Below are 19,645 nucleotides of genomic sequence, written 5' to 3' on the forward strand. Positions count from 1 at the left end.
GCCAAGGTTTTCATGGCCAAAGAAAGGTAAATTAGAATTCAATTTTCCAGAAATATTTTGCCAGTAATTAGTTTGATGTGATATTAATTAAAAGTGCTATCAAAAACTTTCCTAGATAACCCTCTATCAAAAATACAACATTCTTCCTGAGTCTCCTTTCTCTTCTCTGTAAAATGGGGGTAAAAATTCCCATGCTCACCCCCCTGAGGAGCTGGGGGAAGGTGCAGAAGTGTTGGACTTCCTCACCTGGACTGGTGTTGATGTTGTCACAAACATTGGGACTGGTGGTTTGATGTGCTGAGCCTCGATCATGGGACTTGCCCTTATGAAGCCTGTTACTGCAAAGGAGAGGCTAAACCTGCTTATAATTGTGCCTAAGAGTCTCCCCCTGAGTGTTGCTAAGATGCAGCCCTCTCTCTCGCTAAGCCATCTTGGAGGTGAACTCACTGCCCTCCCCCCTACGTGGGACCTGACTCCCAGGGGTGTAAATCTCCTTGGCAATGCAGGATATGACCCCCAGGGATGAATCTGGACCCTGCATCATGGGATTGAGAGTATCTTCTTGACCAAAAGGGGATGCAAAATGAAACAAAATAAAGTTTCAGTGGCTGAGGGATTTCAAATGGAGTCAAGAGGTCACTCTGGTGGACATTCTTATGCACTATATAGATAACACCTTTTAGGTTTTAATGTATTGGAATAGCTATTAGTAAATACCTGAAACTATCAAACTCCAACCCAGTAGTCTGGACTCTCGAAGACGACTGTGTAACAATGTAGCTTACAAGGGGTGAGAGTGTGATTGTAAAAACCTTGTGGATCATACTCCCTTTATATAGTGTATGGATGGATGTGTAGAAAAATGGGGACAAAAACTAAATGAAAATAGGGTGGGATGCAGGGGGATGATTTGGATGTTCTTTTTTACTTTTATTTTTTATTTTTATTCTTATTCTTTCTGATGTAGGGAAAATGTTCAAAAATAGATTGGGGTGATGAATACATAACTATATATGGTGGTACTGTGAACAGTTGATTGTACACCATGGATGACTGTATGGTATGTGAATATATTTCAATAAAACTGAATTTAATTTTAAACAAATTCCCATGCTCAATTTCCCACAAGGTTAACCTGATGATCAAAGTAGTTAATAAGTTAAAGTGCTTTGCAACTATAGAATTGCATTTTGTTCACTATCAATAGCCTTCAAACCAACTGAGGTTATATGTCCTCTCAGCCCCCATACCTCCTGGGATTATACATACATATCTCCATGACAGTCTTAGCACACTGCACTTTAATTATTGGTTTAGATGTCTGATTACCAGCTAGACCAGCTAGATAAGGTGTCGTCCAACTAAGGTATGCTATTCCTGGGGGTTGTTGGGGGTGAAGACTTTCCAAGAGGTGCAGGCAGATAGTTATAAAGGCTCAATTCTCAGATCTTAACTCCCTAATATGTACTCTCCAATGTCAGATCTGCCTGAAAACATTTCTCCTTTTCCCACCTTGCCTTTCCAGTCACTCTTTTCCCACATTTCTAAAGAAAGACCTGTGTCTCATCCATCCTGATCTTACTGTGGAAAATTACTTTGTCATAGAAAACTACCAGGATACAAAACAGAGAATTTGAAGTATTGCTGTTGGTGTTGAGAATGCAAATGGTCCTTTGCAATTCAGGTAATTTCTAGCTCTCAACTTTCAACAAAATTAAATGAGGACCCAATGGAATTTTCATTTAGTTAATCATTAAAAATAATTTTATGGTAGATTACTGTTCTGGTTTGAACCTGTTACGCACCCCAGAAAAGGCCATGTTCTTTTAATCCATTCCTGTGGGTGTAAACCTATTGTGGGTGGGACCTTTTGATTAGGTGGTTTCAATTGAGATATGACCCACCCAATTCAAGGTGGGTCTTAATCCTTAACTGGAGTCCTTTGTGTGGGTAAAGGACACAAAAAGAGAATTTAGACAGAGAGAAACACCAAGAGAGTTGAGAGAGAAAGCCACTGAAGCCAGAAGCTAAACCTGGGAGAGAGAAACCAGCAGATGCCAGCCATGTGCCTTCCCATGTGACAGAAGTGTCCCAGATGCCATCAGCCTTTCCTCTGAGAAGGTATCTTCCTCTTGAAGCCTTAATTTGGACATTTTTCATGACCTTAGAACTGTAAATTTGTAAACTGATAAATCCCCATTGTAAAAGCCAACCCATTTCTGGTATATTGCATTCTGGCAGCCTTAACAAACCAAAACAGTTAACAATGAAATTTTCAATATATGATCAGGAAGGAGATTTTTTAAATATATATATATATATATACACATGACATTGTTCAAAGTTGTTCTCAGAGTTTGGTCTGATCCTTGGTTCCTGAGATCCTTTTGAGGGATCAGCAAGATTTGATTTTCCTTTTTTATTCTCATTCCCTGAAGAGCATACAGTGAAGTTACAAGCAGCTCTGTATGTGATATTGCAATAGATACAGATTGCTGCAGAAGCAGATATGAGAATTTTACTGTCTTCAATTAAATCAGACATTAAAGAAATTTCAGGAATAAAACCATTCTTCTCACCCTCTGCTTCCGATTTTACACATCTGATTATTGGTAAGATTTTCCACAGACTTAATTAAACTAAGCATTCTTGTCAGCAAAATTTTTAAATAGTTCTTTTTATGCAAAAATATGTTAAGTTAGCATGCAATGGGTTTATTGTTATTATTTTAATGAATTATTAACTAAATATTTTTAATTTCCCAGTTTTTGTTTCTAGTTAATATAGATATTAGCACCTAAATAAAACAAAATTACTATCAACACAATAGAATGCTGTGAAATGCCCATGAGACAGAATTTCTGCATGTATTATTTCAAATCCATTTTTATGGTTTGAGAGTAATTTTATTGCACAATTATTACCATAAAACAACAAGCCCCAATGGCAGAATAAGATAAGCTTGTATGCAAAGGGTTCTAAAGGACCCAAGAGAAATCTTGAGCTTTATCTTCAAATTTCATGCAAATTTAACACTCTACTGTAATACATCTGTATTTTTCAATATATAAATTATGTTTTAAATTACTTACCATCAAGACTATAGTTAATGGTACAATTATAAAAATGTTCTTTTGTTAATTATAACAAATGTGCCACACTAATACAAAGTGTTAATAATAGGGTGGTATATGGGAACAATGTATTTTATGCATGTTTTTCTGTAAATCCACAACTACTCTAATTAAAAAAAAATTACTTGCCATCAAGAATATTTGATGTTGTAAGAAAACATGCCATTTCTTCCTCAGTGATATATTAGAATGCATAAAAAAGTGACTTCACAACAGATATTCTCATTGGTTATTGTACTGCTACAGATTTCTACCCTACAAACACAGTAATACTGATAAAATCTATTTCACTTGATTCCCATTAGTGAATTTTTAATTATTGTTTATGAATTAAAAGCTTTGTTTTATAGCAGTTTTAGGTTTACAGAAAAATTGCACAGAAAGTACAGAGAATTCCCATATTCCCCTATTAACATCTTATATTAGTGTGCCACATATATTGTCATGCTATGAATGAGCTGAGATTGACAGATTATTAGCAACTAAAATTCACAGTTTACATTTGAATTCATTATTTGTGTACACAATTCCATGAGTTTTGACAAATGGGTAATTCCGCGTATCTGCTTTTACTGAATTTATAATTGTGTATGCTGCAATATCAAATACATGCCTCAGAGAAGAGAACTTCTCTTTGAACAAGGCATCACTGGCAACTGAACCCTCTGCTTCCGATTTTACACATCTGATTATTGGTAAGATTTTCCACAGACTTAGCTTCTGGTTCCAAACATCATATACCTTTTTTCTCTTCTATTAACCACACATCTGTATCATTAGGCACCACAAGATATATACGGATTGTGTGTGCCAATTGCTAATCTTTTGCTTTGGTGTCCCAACACTTGACAAGATGGAACACTGGGGAGTACCAGTATTCCTGCAAGCCATTTCTAAAATGGAAGACCCAGAAACACCTTAACTATTCACAAACCACATAAATATATCCCACTACACCCAAGTTGAATGAATCCCCAATTTAACCTTTCTTGCCAAAAATGCCTGCAATCACACCAATACCATTTGATGCAAGGGAAAGGGAAGTCATGTGGAAAGAGGGATCTTAACTACTTGTGGTTAAAATATCTTACTTTTTCAAATGCTACAAAAACATGTAAACACACTGCTAGGTTCCTCCCAGGCCTCTGGCAGGATCCATGTAAATGAAGGTCCTTCCAGCTTAAACTTCATTAACTTCACAACAAAGCCATCTATTTCTCCCCACCTTTGCCCAGTTCAATACGTTGCCCTTCCTTTCCCTGTATTTTGTGCTATTTTTGCCATATTCCTATTCATGGCATCATTCGCACCAACAACGTCGTAATAGCACCAGCCTTGTTCTAGATGACAGACTGCTTGGAGTAGAAAGCAGGGGAAATAATATACACTGAGGGCGTTCTATGTGTTAAGTGTTCACATTAGTCTTCAGAGGCAGATATTATCATCCCTGTCTAACCAAAGGGGAATCCAAAAGTTGGTATAAGTAACATGTCAAAGGTCACACAGGAGCTAGCATTTGGTGGCAAGGAACTTTGAAATTAGGTTTGCATAACAAATTGTGAAGTTGACAGTAACTTTTCTAAATTATCAAAAATAAAAATCAAATGTAAGCCATAATGCTAGAGGAAAGACTAAACTACCTTTCTATTCTGTAAATAGATAATGATACTATAAAATTGTTGTCATAGAAAGAGACAATCAAAAGCTGAGAAATGTAAGAAGTAAGTATTATATAGATGTCTCAGGCAAGTAAATCATAAATAGCATTGTCTAGATTTTGGGATATAGATGCTGGTTGTCAGCATTTTAAAATTTATAATTTGTTGTGACTTCCTGACTCATTCTGAATAAACGTTCACTCTTACCTAACTTTGTGTTCTTAGTTTTGTACTCTTTTCTCGTTGTGGCCACGGGTCCATCCCGGAATCACGGGCACCTGAAAGCCCTACCTGGACACTATCTTCTGCTTCCTGCTTCCTGTGCCCTCTCGGGAGACTGTGAGGCACCTCAGGCCTGTCTGACTAAACCCCCACCCAGGACTATCTTACACTTTTCTGCTTCCATCACACGCTAATATTTCTGCTCCCTTCCCTGTAATTCCAAGGAAAAGATTATATAGACTAGGAAGAGAGGAGGGCAGCGGAGAAGAAAGATCTCAGAAGTTTTTGTCCCTGAGAAGTGTCCTGTGCTGAACGAATGAGTCAGGGTGGGGAACAACAGAATTCCAGGAGGTTAGGGGGAGCTAGAAGGGAGTCAAAGTGCGGAGACAACAGTTCAAAACCCAAAACCACTTGTTTCAAGTTTATTTTGAAACTCAAAGGCCAACCAGGTATTAGTTTCTGTCTTTCTTATTTCAGCTAGTGGATAACAAGGTCCAAAGCGGTGCCATCCAACAGAAATATAAAGTGAGCCACATATGCAATTTTAAATTCCTAGTAACCACATCAAAAAAGGTAAAAAGTAGATTAAATTAACTTTAACAATATATTTAATCCACTATATCCAAAATATTATGATTTTGACATGCAGTCAATTTAAAAATTGTTAATAATCTGTTTTACTTTTTTTGTTGTTACTCTCTGAAAGTATATGTATTTACATTTGCATCTCAATTCTGACTAGCCACACTTAAGTGCTCAACACTCCCATGTGGCTAGTAGCTATTGTACTGGAGAGCACAAGTCTAGATTTAGGGGAGGAAGAGACACCAGTTTAAAAGTAGTAACTTGGACCAAAAACACACTGGTTCTTAGTTTTAAATATTAATCCACCATGCTTGCAAATTGGTATGGTTTCATGGAAATGATGGGGCTAAAAGATAGAAAATATCGCCCTCTAGTGGTCCTGAGACAGAAAAAAAGTGTAGTGAACCAGCTAGAGCCAGGAAAAGGACAGTACCTTTAGGCAGTCAAGTTTTCCACTAAAAACAAATTGTCAAATCCAATAGCCGTAATTGATTGTACTCTGTGGATGACTGTAGGGTGTGTGAATGTAACTCAATTAAACTGTATTTTTTAAAAAAGTAAATGAACAATGGGGGAAGGAGGGGAATGGGATGTTTTGGATATTCTTTTTTATTTTAATTTTTATTTTAATTTTGTTTTTTGGAATAATGAAAATGTTCAAAGTTTGTGGTGATGAAAGCACAATTATATAAAGATACTGTGAACAACTGATTGTACACTTTGAATGATTGTATGTTACGTGATTTTATATCTCAATAAAATTGCATAAAAAAATCCAATAGCCATCAAATAGGCTATTCCCTAACCCCAATTAAGAACTCAAGGAGTCAGGAAGGACAACATTTAAGCAAAGGAAATGAGTAAGTGATGCCTGTTAATACTGTGGAAGTGACTGGGACAAAAGGAAACCAAATCTTATAACCCCTTCAACTGTTTCATTATCCCTGGGATGGGAAGGACCCAATAGGCCAGGAAAATAAGACACACTAAAAGGGCCATAAAAATGCAGGCTTGTTGTCTCAGTGAAATATTTTCAGCTATGACCAGTAGACATTTAATCTAAAATGTAATAAGCCACATTCAAGAAACTCAGTGGGACTAAGCAAACACAAGCTGAACTTTTAATTAATTTTGATTAAACGTTAAACTCGTAAAACTAAAACAGCTAACTAGTATGAAGTGGGTATACAACAGATTTTAGACCAGTACATAGGATAAACAATGGCTACAATTTTTCAATGAGGTTAACTAAGGAGAGTGAAATTAAAAGCAACAGCTAGTTTGAATTAAACTTCCTTTGGATTTACAACAGCAAGAAAACATTACCATAAGAACACATCAACAAGTTGTATACTAGGTCTCTTCTAGATATACAGGCATTTTTAGGGCCTGAAGAGTCTTCTAAATTACTTCCAGTTACCTACACAACTGAGAACAGAACAATTTAAGAACTTGTCAAAGGAAGTAAACACATACAAGATCACTTTCTGTGCACATATTCCTACTCCTCCCTCCCTGCCATTCCAGATGGATAGTCACCACTGGTTTTAGCAAACACGTTCATGTTACAAATTGCATCCTCAGTACTCTGGGTGCAACCTCTGAATGTTGATGCATATGTAAGAATTTTTACTAGAATTTTTACTGTCGCTCTTTATTCTAATACTCTGGCCTATCTCATTTATTCTCACTTCAACTGTGTCTAATCTTCTGTTAAACACATCTGTTGATCTCTTAACTTTGTTTATTGTCATTTTCAGTCCTAGAATTTCTATTTGGCTCTTTTTCAAATCTGCTATGCTGTTTTTACAGTCCCTAGTTCTCAGTCAAATTGTTCAAGCTTTGTCTTTATCTCCTTCAATATAGCCATAGTTGTTTTAAAGCATCTATAATTCTAATATATTGAGTCTGTTTCTGTTGTCTGTTTCTTCTCAGTCTTCCTCATGGAATCGCGTCACCTCTTCAACCTGATTATCTTTGATAGTATGTTCAATGTTGTTTCTAAAAAAAGTTTTGTAAGCTAATTAGGGCCAGTGAGGATTTTTATTTATTCCTGCCAAGAGCCCAGGGACACAGCAATCTGGATCATCTTAATCCAGTTTTAGTGTTTGATCTTTTTCTCAGCCACCCAGATAACAGAAACACAGGCTGCAGTCCTTGTTAGGGCTGATTTCCTTCTAGTCGACCCCTGTAAGGCCCTAATTTAAAGCAGAAGGTAGTTTTTCGGGGCTCCCACCTTTGGTGGACCCTAGCCTGACTTCTGTTCCCCTAGCTCAGCCAGCCTTTTGTAGGTGCAGTTTGTCCCCTTCCAGATCAGCAAACAGCTCTAGGGTAAAAACTGCCCCAAATGCTGGGCTCTCCTCTCTAGATTTCCTTCCTCTCCTGGATCTTAGCATAGTAATCCCTCACTATCTTATCAGTCTTTGATGGTTTTAAGTTTATTTATAAATTATCCAGGTGTCAGTTGTCTTGAACAGAGAGAGTTGTCCACATTACTTAACCTACCATTACTGGAACCAGAAGTCTGTGCTGATCTTTGCCCCTAACCCATTCACAGCATCTTTGACAGGAGGATGATCTATTGACAAGAAAAAGATTTATAGCACTCCAAAAGGTAGCTGGTCCCAATACCTGATGTCCCCTGAAATTAAGAACATGGATACCCAGCCCCTGTTGCTCCCAACTGCAGCTTAGTTGCTAATTCTGATAAAGTTGAACAGCCCCCCACATGGCACCACACACCACCACGTAACAAAAAGTGATCACTCATTAAAAATACAATATATCTGGAGTTCTCAAAAATTAATCATCAATGGTCCCCTCCTGTGATAATGAAGAAAAATTAAGAGGACTTCATTATGGAGGGTTTGTGAGTGTTGGTGTATGTGCATGTATATTGGACTCCAAAATATTACACTAGTTATTCTGCTTACTTTGAATATTTATATAAGTTCTCATTGACAAAGTAAAACAAATTCTTCACCAGAACTGCAAAAATACCCTTATTTTTGGAGCTACAGCAGCATATTAAATTATGAAACTTTTAGTTTTTCCAACAAATTTCTATGACTTTTTTTAAGCAGAAACAGAAAATTTTTTAAGTACAAAAAAAGTATAAGAAAAGTTTATCACCAATAATCCCATTATTCATATATTATACCATTAACACTTTAACAAATACTTTTCTAGTTGTGTTTTTCTGTGCTTATTATATGCATATGTTACTGCTATGTAAGACACCTTTTCCACTTAACTAAATATCATAAATATTTTCTCATGTCACTATATTTCTAGAACATAATTTTAATTGCTAAATTTTGTTCCACTTCATTGATTAATCATAATTTAGGTAACCAATTCCCTAACATACTTAAAGGAATATTGTAGAGTAAGAAAATCTTTAATGACTCTGTTACAATCAAGCTATACAAAAGGTAAAGTTGGGCTTTCCAGTCACTCTCTGCTTTTTTCCCTCCTTTTTCCCACCTGAAAACTGGAATGGATGAGATGATTTAGTGTTTTTTCCTTCATCCTTCCCCATTGCTGTGACATGATATGTTCCAAGAGTAACAGGATAATATGATTCAAAGTAAGGGAAGAGATATTAGGAATAACCTCAAATGGAAGAACAGCCAAAAGGTGGTCAGTCTTAGGCAATGTGAAAGGTCTGACTGAATGAGATCCCTCAAGGAGCCCCATCCAGTGAGGAATCAGGTGGAAGTGAAACTTGACCTGGAATTCCAGGAAAAGAAAGTATAAGACCTCCAAGAGAGGAGAGGAAAGAGTTTAAAGGAATATAGAGGCCATGGATAAGATTTAAGATTCAAGGGAAAGTTTCCTCTTTTCTGCTACAAACCCTGAGACGTGGAAGGACTATTTGTTGATTGTGAGGATCCAGTGGGAATGAGTGACTGTACTCACCTCCCAGAGGAGTCTGGGTGGGTTGAAAGACACGATTCTAACCTGAAGGACTGTTTTGGGCGTTCTTGTGAGCACCCTGTGTGTGCGCTTGATCATCTAGTGCAAGGTTGCTTAATAAGGTACTTTTTCTTCAATATCCTCTTCAACTGTAAAGGATGTAGTTTTGCGGATTGGGATAGGGAAAATCCATATTCTATAATAAGTATAGACACGTTTCTTTATCACTGCTCAAATCAAACTTTGGGCCCATAAACTTCTCCCAGTTAACTACCAATCACTTACCCCCTCCACACCCTGTCTACTCCACACACTGTAATTGTAGTTTGATTTGGTTTTCAAAGCCTCATGAGGCTAAGTGAAGCTAGCTACAGCAATGCAATCTTCAGAAACATGCATAGCGAAGCTTCCAAACAAGCAGCTACTAGATGCCTCTGCTGAAAGTTGAGTAAGTGCTTTAATGAAGTCAAATAGTGGGTATATTGTAGAGTTGGTAGCATACACATGACATATTCAAAAATGGTCATCTTCTCTCATGTTTCTCTTTTGGCACCCTCTATTTTTGTTATTGGTTCCACTATATTCTACACCAGCCAAACTCATAACCAGTATGACCCTGTACACTTTCCTCTTCTGCCCATTACATCCAATCAGATGTCAATCGTCTCCATTTCTGCTTTGCTCCCTCATGAAATTGTAGACAAGATGAAGGAAATATTCTCTTTAATAAGCACTCAGCAAACTGCCTCGCACACTGTTAAAATGCAATGAAGGCTGGGTATTATGATGATGATGATGATGATTATTATTATTACATTGTATGTCCTCTTTTCTGACATGTCAGTCCAAGAGAATTTAACTTTCCACTTTCACTTCCAGAAAGTGTAGGGAAGTTTAAGTGAGGTAGAAAAGAGAACCCGCCAATAACTAGCTCTTAAACAAATGATCTTAGACAAGTTAATCAACATCTCATAGGCTATGTTTCATAAATCTGTAAAACAGAAATGCTAATAATAATTACCTATCTCATAGGGCTGGTGAGGATAAAATGAGATAGAAATTTAAAACTGCTTTGGAAAGTGTAAAGTAATATATAAATATAAACTATTGGTTCCATCCTCTTTTTTAACTACAATGTGAAAATAAGCAGGTTGGACAAGATGATATCTGTTGATTGTCAAAAGAATGCCTATGCCAAGAAAAATTCTGTATATAGTCACTTTCATCTCATATGGAACAATGTTTTGTAGAACTTCTGACAGTGCAGCTGTGACTGTATCCAGCCAATGCTGCTTCTGTATTCTGTAATGAAATGATTATCTTTATAAAAGAAGACCTAATTACATATATATCTATATACATGCATATATATATACATACACACACACACATGTGTGTGTACTTTCTGTTAATTTCTTCTTTATCATGAGGAGGGTTAAGGCTGTGGTCATACTTTCAGGACTGACCCAATATGAAGAGGTGCAGTTAAACTTTTTATTTTGTAGCATAAGCAGTTTTTATGTTTTAACTTTTGATATGGAAATAATCTTAAACATACAGAAGAGTTGCAAAGATAGCTCAGAGAGTTTACATATGCTATAACATCTTACATAACCATAATACAATTATAAAAACTAAGAAATTAATATTAGCTCAATAATATTAATAAAACCACAGTTTTTATTCATATTTCACCAGTTTTGCTGCTATGTCCTTTTCTTGTTCCAGGACCTAATTCATAATCCCATATTTCATTACACTGCCATCGTTCTTTAGCCTCCTCTAATCCATGACAGTTCCTCCATCTCTCCTTATCTTTCATACCTTGACACTTTTGACAAGTATTGGTCAGATATTTTATAAAATATCTATGCCCAGACCCCATCTCTGAACAATTAAATAAAAAGAAATTAAATATTTTAATCAAAGAATAAAATGGATTTTATTAAATAGATTAAATTATGATTATAGGGAAACCAATGAAATTATAATATAGCTGTCAAAAGACAATGTAGGGAATGCTTAAAATATCATGTTAAATGAAAAAAAATTACACAAACTATATGTATAGCATAATCTTAATTATTGATGCATTTTTTCAACAATTTATTCAGTGCCAATATTTGCCAGGCACTATTCTAAGTACTTGGGATAAATCAGTAAACAAAACAAAAATCCCTGTTCTTGACAAACTTATGTTCTAGTTATTATGTATCTAAAAATAAGAGTAGATACACACCCAAATATGAGTCACAGAGCTGAATGTGAAATTACAGGCAATTTTTATTTTCTCCATTAAAATTTTTGGTATTTTTCATGTTTCAAAATCAGATAAAAATAAACATTTTCCCTTAATATATTATCCAGTGATGTCAAAATAGCACACTAAAAGTACTATTTTGATGAAAGACTTAAAAGGTCACTTGGCAATTTCAAATTCATGCTTCCTTTTGTTTTGACACACATAATTCTAAGATTAGAAATTTCCTCCTTCCCATTTTGTTTTCTGAACCTAATGTGAATCTTGGACTCCCTCTGCTGGGCAGACAATATCAGCAGGAAAAGACATAAAAAACGACAGAGCTCAGCAACCACCCTACACATTTGTCCCTCATACATTCAACCAGCAGACACTGACTGAATACCTAGACATGATGCTAGATGCTGGGAATACAGAATAAGACTCAATCTCTGTCCTTGCAATCACTCCAGACTTTTCTCTGGGAAATCACCAACTCCCAGGTGTTGGACCGGGGACTTGAGTAAATGGATTGGCTACCAAGAAGGGAAAATTGGCATGTATACAAGCTGGATTATGAAAATAATCTATCTAACTCTCTGTGAAAAATAAGCAACACTTTTATACAATTCCCCCTAGAAGTTACTGAAATACTCGTCCTTCAATTTTCCCCTAACTACTACAGTCAGCATAAGGCAAAGATCTAGAAACCAAGGAAGAAAAGTGACCCAAAATTATTAGAAGTCTGAGGTAAAAATTGTGGTCAATTGTCCCAAGGAAATTAAGGTATATTCTAGATTCTTTAATACCTTAGACATGGTTTAAGGAGTCATGTCTTTTAAGACTACAGAATTTCACGAAACAAAAATTCTAGCAGACACTTTATTCTTACCCATTTATTAAATGACCATCTATTTGATGTGGTGAGCTGAAATGATATTCCAAGTCTGATATCCTTAAATGAACAGACACCCCCGTGATGTTTCAAACCACAAATTCCCGTGGCAAAGAGCTATGAGTCACTTTTCCGATGGGTCAGTACAACTTGCAAACTCTGTTTTTATCCAAAGACTTTGATCCTTTTGGGCTATGAAAGTATAAAAATTACAGAAGCAGGAGGACCTACATTTTAGACCAAGTTAAGATATTAGAACTTTCCAATAGCTTCTCAAGAATTTTTTGAAAAAATTCTACAGCCCTGTATAGTGTTTTAAAGTCCCTACCAGTAGGCTCTACACAGCTGAAGACTTCTTCATACTCTTCCAAATGCACCATAATGTGTTAATTTTACAGTGCAATTTCACTTAGACTAAGCTTTCTCCATTGAGATATAGTAACAGGACTTCATAATGGAAAGGGGACATCAAGGGATATCCCTATGGAGGCATTTTTGGAATTTTTGCAGACAATTTTAGCTGCCACAATTATTGAGAGTTTTATTAACATGTACTGGGCAGGGGCCAGTGCTGGTAAATGTCCTGCAATGCATAGGGAAATGCCAAACAAGGAAGATTTGGCTCACATCTTGCCTGACTCTCAAATGTCCCACCAGATATCATGCAGGTAAATAAAACAATTTGTTTATCTAAGCCCAGAATCTAACGTTTTTGATACCTAACTTGATGTGTTTTTTGAACAATGCCAATATACACAGGATATTTTAAGCCTGTAACTTCCTTTTTTTTTTTTTATTCAGTTTTACTGAGATTTATTCACATACCCTACAATCATCCACAGTGCACAATCAGTTGTTCACATCAGTTGTTCACAGTACCATGATCGTTGTTCATTCATAACCAAAATCAAATTTTGAACATTTTCATTACTTCAAAAAAAAAGCTAAATAAATAAATAAACAAATAAATAAAAGAATAAAAATGCAAGTGGAGAACACCCAAACCATCCCATCCCTCATCCCCTCTATTATTCATTTACTTTTTGTTCCCATTTTTCTACTCATCTGTCCATACACTGGATAAAGGCAATATGAGCCACAAGGTTTTCACAATTGCACAGTCACACTCTGTAAGCTACATGGTTATACAATAATTGTCTTCAAAAATCAAGGCTACTGGGTTGCGGAGCTAAGATGGTGGCATAGAGAGGTGTGGAATTTACTTAGTCCCCCAGAACAATTAATAAACAACCAGGAACAACTAATAAATAATCTGGAACAACTGCTGGGGGACAATCATGATGGCCCACACATTGTACACCAACCTAGATTGGGTAGAAAGGCTGATATTGCAGCATAAAATCTGTGAGTAAAAACTACAGATCCGAACCAAGAGCCCCCTCTCCCCACAGCAGGCTAAGCTGCAGAACCTTGCTGAAGGAGAAAACAACAGTCCCGGAGCAGCAAATATAGCTCAGTCCAGCTCCAACTGGGATTTTAATTAACATATGTGGGCTGCTGAATACAAGCTACAAACATACACAAGCAGCAAAGTACCCTGAGGTCACTACCAGTGAAGCAGAGGTGAGGCTGACGGAGAGAAAAAAAATAATTAAAAAAAAGAAAAAAAAATACAGGGACCTTTAGAGACTGAACTTAGAGAGCTGGAAAACACCTGTGCCCTGGGAGGGGTAGCCCAGAAAACCAAGTGCTCTATCTGACAGATGGGCAAAACTGGGGAGCTGTTGACTGGCTCTGAAGGGGGCTTTCTTTCCCTTTTTCTCTCTCTGAACCTGAGTGGCTCAGTGGAGCCTCAGCCATTTTCAGCTCTCAGCACTCTGACCCAAACAGGGGTGGAGTTGACAGAGTCAGAGAGACAAAGAACAATACAAACGCAAAAGATAACTCCCTAGGGGGGTGTATCTTTCCTAAGAGGAAGGAGGTGGGGCCCAGCTCAAGGGCCTGCCCTCCCCTCAGAACTCAGACCCCAGGGGAAGACAGTCTAAACAGAAACAACCTAAGTTAATAATTCAAGGGGCCACACCTCTCTATACCAGTCAGGAGTGAAGGCTGAGGGGCACCACCTGCTGGGCAGGTTACAAAGAGCACAGCAGCTAGAGACCTCAAAGGAAAGTCTGTCAAACTCTAAGACATAACGTGAGGGAGACTTGAAATTGAATATAACCAGATTCTGAGATCTGAGCCTTTTCTGGTCTGGGAAAATCTAATTGGGGTAACCAGGGAAGCCAGAGGCCTAGACAACAGAGGACTACAAACTATACTGGGAAGGGTAGAGATATGGCCCAGTCAAAGGAACAAACTTACACCTCAATCAAGATACAGTTGAGATATTGTTTCACTTTAATGAAACAGTCAATTAAAGACTTTCAAAGAAATCTACTAAATCAACTCAAAAACCAAATCAATGAGTTCAGGGAAGATATGGCAAAAGAGATGAAGGATATAAAGAAAACACTGGGTGAATATAAGGTAGAAATTGAAAGTTTGAAAAATCTACTGGCAGAATCTATGGAAATGACAGACACAACACAAGAGATGGAGACATACAATAGCAGAGTTCAAGAGGCAGAAGAAAACACTCAGGAACTGGAAAACAAGACACCTGAAATCCTACATACAAAAGAACAGATAGGAAAAAGAATGGAAAAATATGAGAAATGGCTCAGGGAATAGAATGACAACATGAAACACATGAATATATGTGTCATGGGTGTCCAAGAAGGAGAAGAGAAGGGAAAAGGGGCAGAAGCAATAATAGAGGAAATAATCAATGAAAATTTCCCATCTCTTATGAAAGACATAAAATTACAGATCCAAGAAGCGCAGCATACCCCAAACTGAACAGATCTGAATAGGCCTATGCCAAGACACTTAATAATCAGATTATTAAATGTCAAACATAAAGAGAGAATCCTGAAAGCAGCAAGAGAAAAGCAATCCATCACATACAAAGGAAGCTTGATAAGAGTATGTGTGGATTTCTCAGCAGAAACCATGGAGGCAAGAAAGAAGTGGTATGATATATTTAAGATATTGAAAGAGAAAAACCATCAACCAAGAATCCAGTATCCAACAAAACTGTCCTTCAAATATGAGGGAGAGTTTAAAATATTCTCTGACAAACAATGAGAGAGTTTGTGAACAAAATGCCTGCTGTACAAGAAATACTAAAGGGAGCACTACAGACAGATAGGAAAAGACAGGTGTGAGAGGCTTGGAACACAATTTTGGGTGACGGTAGCACAGAAATGTAAGTACACTGAACAAAGATAACTGTGAATATGGTTGAAAGACTGGGACTGTATAACTCAGTGAAACCTAGAGTGCTCAACAATTGTGATAAAATGTACAAACATGTTTTTACATGAGGTAGAACAAATGAATGTCAAACTTGCAGTGTTAAAAATGGGGTGGTATCGGGGAAAAAATATAATCAATGCAAACTAGAGACTATAGCTAACAGAAACACTGTATTATGCTTCCTTTAATGTAACAAAGGCAATATACCAAAGCTAAATGCCTACAAGAAGCGGATAAAAGGGAAAGGTATGGGACTCTTGGCAATGGTGATGTTGTCTGACTCTTTTTTGCTGTTGTTGTTGTTGTTTTCTTTTTCTTTATTTATTTTTTTAAATTCTGTCTGACTTTTATTGTACTTTAGTTTAATTCTATCTTTCCTTTTATTGCTTTTTAGCTGTCATTTTTTTTCTTTCTCTTTTGTCTCTCTACCTTCTTTGACTCTTCCTCCTCCTTTGTGGAACAAATGGAGATGTCCTTAAATAGACAGTGGTGATGGTAGTGAATGCATAAATATGTGATTATACAGGGAACCGTAGATTGTTTACTAAGGATAGAATGTATGGTGGGTAAACAAAACCATCTTAAAAAAAAAAAAAAACAAGCAAGGGATGATGAAGAAAACTTGAGGGCACTATATTGAATGAAATAAGTCAGACACAAAAGGACAAATTTTATATGGTCTCACTGATATGACCTAATTATAATATGTAAACCCCTCGACCTGAAATATAAGTTACCAGGATATAGAACAAGGCTAAAGAATGGGGAGCGGTTGCTTATTATGAGCATAATGTTTAACTAGGTTGAACTTAAGTGTTTGGAAATGGACAGAGGTGATGGTAGCATGTTATTGTGAGAATAACTAACAGTGCTGAATGGTGTGTGAATGTGGTAGAAAGGGGAAGCTTAGAGTCATGTATGTCACCAAAAGGAAAGTTGGAGGTTAAAATATGGGAATGGATAAAACATTGAATCTTGTGGTAGACAATGTCTGTGGAAAGCCGCCTCCCGAATCGGGCCTAGCGTATGCGCTGCAGCCTGCTCTAGAGTTACCCCCGCCCATCGAGTGAGCCAAGATGGCGCCTGCATCCTGTTTCCGCATAGTGACACATGTATCCGCCACCCGCTCCTACCAATCAAAATCCTGTATACGCGATACTAGCCTAGAAGCTTATTGGTTGTTAATTGTGTATAAAAGGTCTTACCCGGACGGGGTAGGGTGAGACAGCCCACAAGGAGCCGTGCCTGACGGCCACATCGAGGCTGCTCTCCCACGAGGCGCCGTGCCCCGTGTGGGAACCAGTAACACAGAATGTTCATCTAGCTGTAGTAAAGGGCTTGCTTTCACAACTGCCGTGTGGTTCGAGTCGTGATTCATGACCAGGTTAGTTCGCGCAGTCTGCATCTCTCTCTCTCCTTCCCTGTTTCCCCTCGCCGGCCGGGAACCGGGGACCGAGCGGGGCAGCGCCGGACAAGTGGTGGCCCGTACGGGGAAGCTCCTCCTCCTGCCTCGCTCTCGACGGTCCCTCTGTGAGGAGAGCAGCGCTGCGCGTCGAGCTTACGGCGGACTTCCCGCGCCTGATCAACGCGAGAAGGTGAGTGCGTCTTATTACATGATAGTTAGGGCCCGTGGGTTTTCAGGTGACCCCGGGGGACTCGGAAGAGCTCTCCGAGTGACTGAAGTATAGTGCCGACTGCAATCATGGGGCAGTCCGGAAGTTCACCTCTCTTAGCTCCCTTAAAGAACCTTTTGAAACAACGGGGTATCTCGGTCAGGAAAAGCTCCCTTCAGCGTTTTCTTGATGATGTTGATACTTTTGCCCCTTGGTTTGCCTGCACCGGCAGCCTTAGCCTACCCTCTTGGATGAAGCTCGGTCGCGACATAGACCGAGTGCGCCAGACGGGCGTGTGTATGGACCCGATTCTAGTACCCATATGGGAGACCGTCCGTGCGGTCCTTGAACTAGAATCGGCTACCGGCCTAAGCCCGTCCTCTGTCTTGCAAGAAGCACGGTGCGCGCTCCAAGAAACCCAGTCAGTTTCGTCAGCGGACGGCTCCTGTAAGGGCAAACCGCCGGAGTCCAGTGACTCTGACTCAGAGTCAGATAGCGATACTGACGAGAAGGCGGAAGCATCCCCGCTAATTGAGTGGGAGGAGCCTCCCGCCACACCCGTGCGGCCTTCCGCCCCGCCAATGTCTACCGCTGCACCCCCAGGGACACCCCAGCTCCCAACTGACGCCTTGGGCGGTCCCACCAAAGGACCTCGCCGAGAGCTCCCTCTAGTGGCCATGCCCAGTAAATGTAATTATCCTTTGCTGCCAGACCCGGAAACCCCGATGGGTCGGTCAGGGGAGGGGCAACCTTTGCCGTACCCCCCGCCCGAGTATAAAGGCCCTGACCCGGTGCTCAGCTGGGCCAGAGGCTCTGTTTGTGTTTTTCCCCAGGAACCAGGACGTCAACCAGTGTGGGTTCCGGAAAGACTGGTGAGAACCGTGACATCACCTGAAGAAGCCAAGGAACAGCTGTCAGAAACGCCAACGAATATACAACCTGAACCATTAGACCAAGCCTCCGACCCTGCTGATGATGGCGACGACCGACAAGACGATAATAGTAGGACTGACCACCCCGCGGTTGCCCAAAAAGAGGATCGGTAACTCTGTTCTTTGCTCTCCTATAGCAATCCTTCTAATCTGCCTTTTTCTTTTTAGTGGAACTATATTTCCTCCACAAGCTTCAACGAGTCCTTCCCCCTCACCAATGACACACTGATCCTCTCTTTTGCTAACCTCTCTGTCAAGGTTGTCAACACCACAGTTGCGGCGAATGCTACTTGTGAAACTGGGCTTGCTCCTACAGTCTGCAACCGTTCCAAAGACCCGGATGCCTCGCCGCCCCGCTATCCTAGTGTATCGCCCAAGTTATGTCTGGCTCCCCGTCAAGGCAACCGACTGGGTTGGCCCTGTTTCTCAAGTTGTTTCACTTAACAATATCCCCTTCTCTAAGTCTAGGCATCCAAGAGGCATAAAAGAATGGCTATCGAATGCTGCCAGTGTAGCTTCCTCTTTGTTTGTCCCAACGATCGGGCAGGCTGTGCTACAAGCATGGACAGATCGGCAGCTCGCCATAACGATGGAAACGGTAAATGGCTTGGTCAACCTTACCCGAGACGTGCTACGCCGCCACAATCAGATGCTGAACTTAAATTTCCAGGCCATTCAGAAACTCCAAGCGGAGATAGATGAACTTGGACTGGAAATAGATGGACTCTGGAGAGTGCTTCAGCAAACATGTGACACCCGGTGGCTTACGGTTAAACTCTGTGTCACTCCTGTCAGGGCCAACGTGACCGGAAGCATTTCCAGAGTCTCTGATTGGCTGAAAAGGTCATATTTTCCTGAATTTGTTAATCTCTCCCAACAGGTGGAATCTAGTTTAGACACAATTGGGGGGATCAAGTTAAAACCCGTTAAAGTCGATCTCTCCGGGTTAGGCGAGGTTCTACAGAAACTATTGCACAGTGTTTCTTCCTGGTTCTCTTGGCCCAATTTAACTAATTGGATCCTCATTGCAGTGGGATTATTGGTGGGATTAGTCGTTGTTAAATGTTTGCTAGAACGCCTGTTTCAAGCGCAGCAGCAATTGCGTGTTACCACTATGATGGCTATGAC

The sequence above is a fragment of the Choloepus didactylus genome, chromosome 3 (genome assembly GCF_015220235.1).
Source record: "Choloepus didactylus isolate mChoDid1 chromosome 3, mChoDid1.pri, whole genome shotgun sequence".
Lineage (NCBI taxonomy): Eukaryota > Metazoa > Chordata > Mammalia > Pilosa > Megalonychidae > Choloepus > Choloepus didactylus.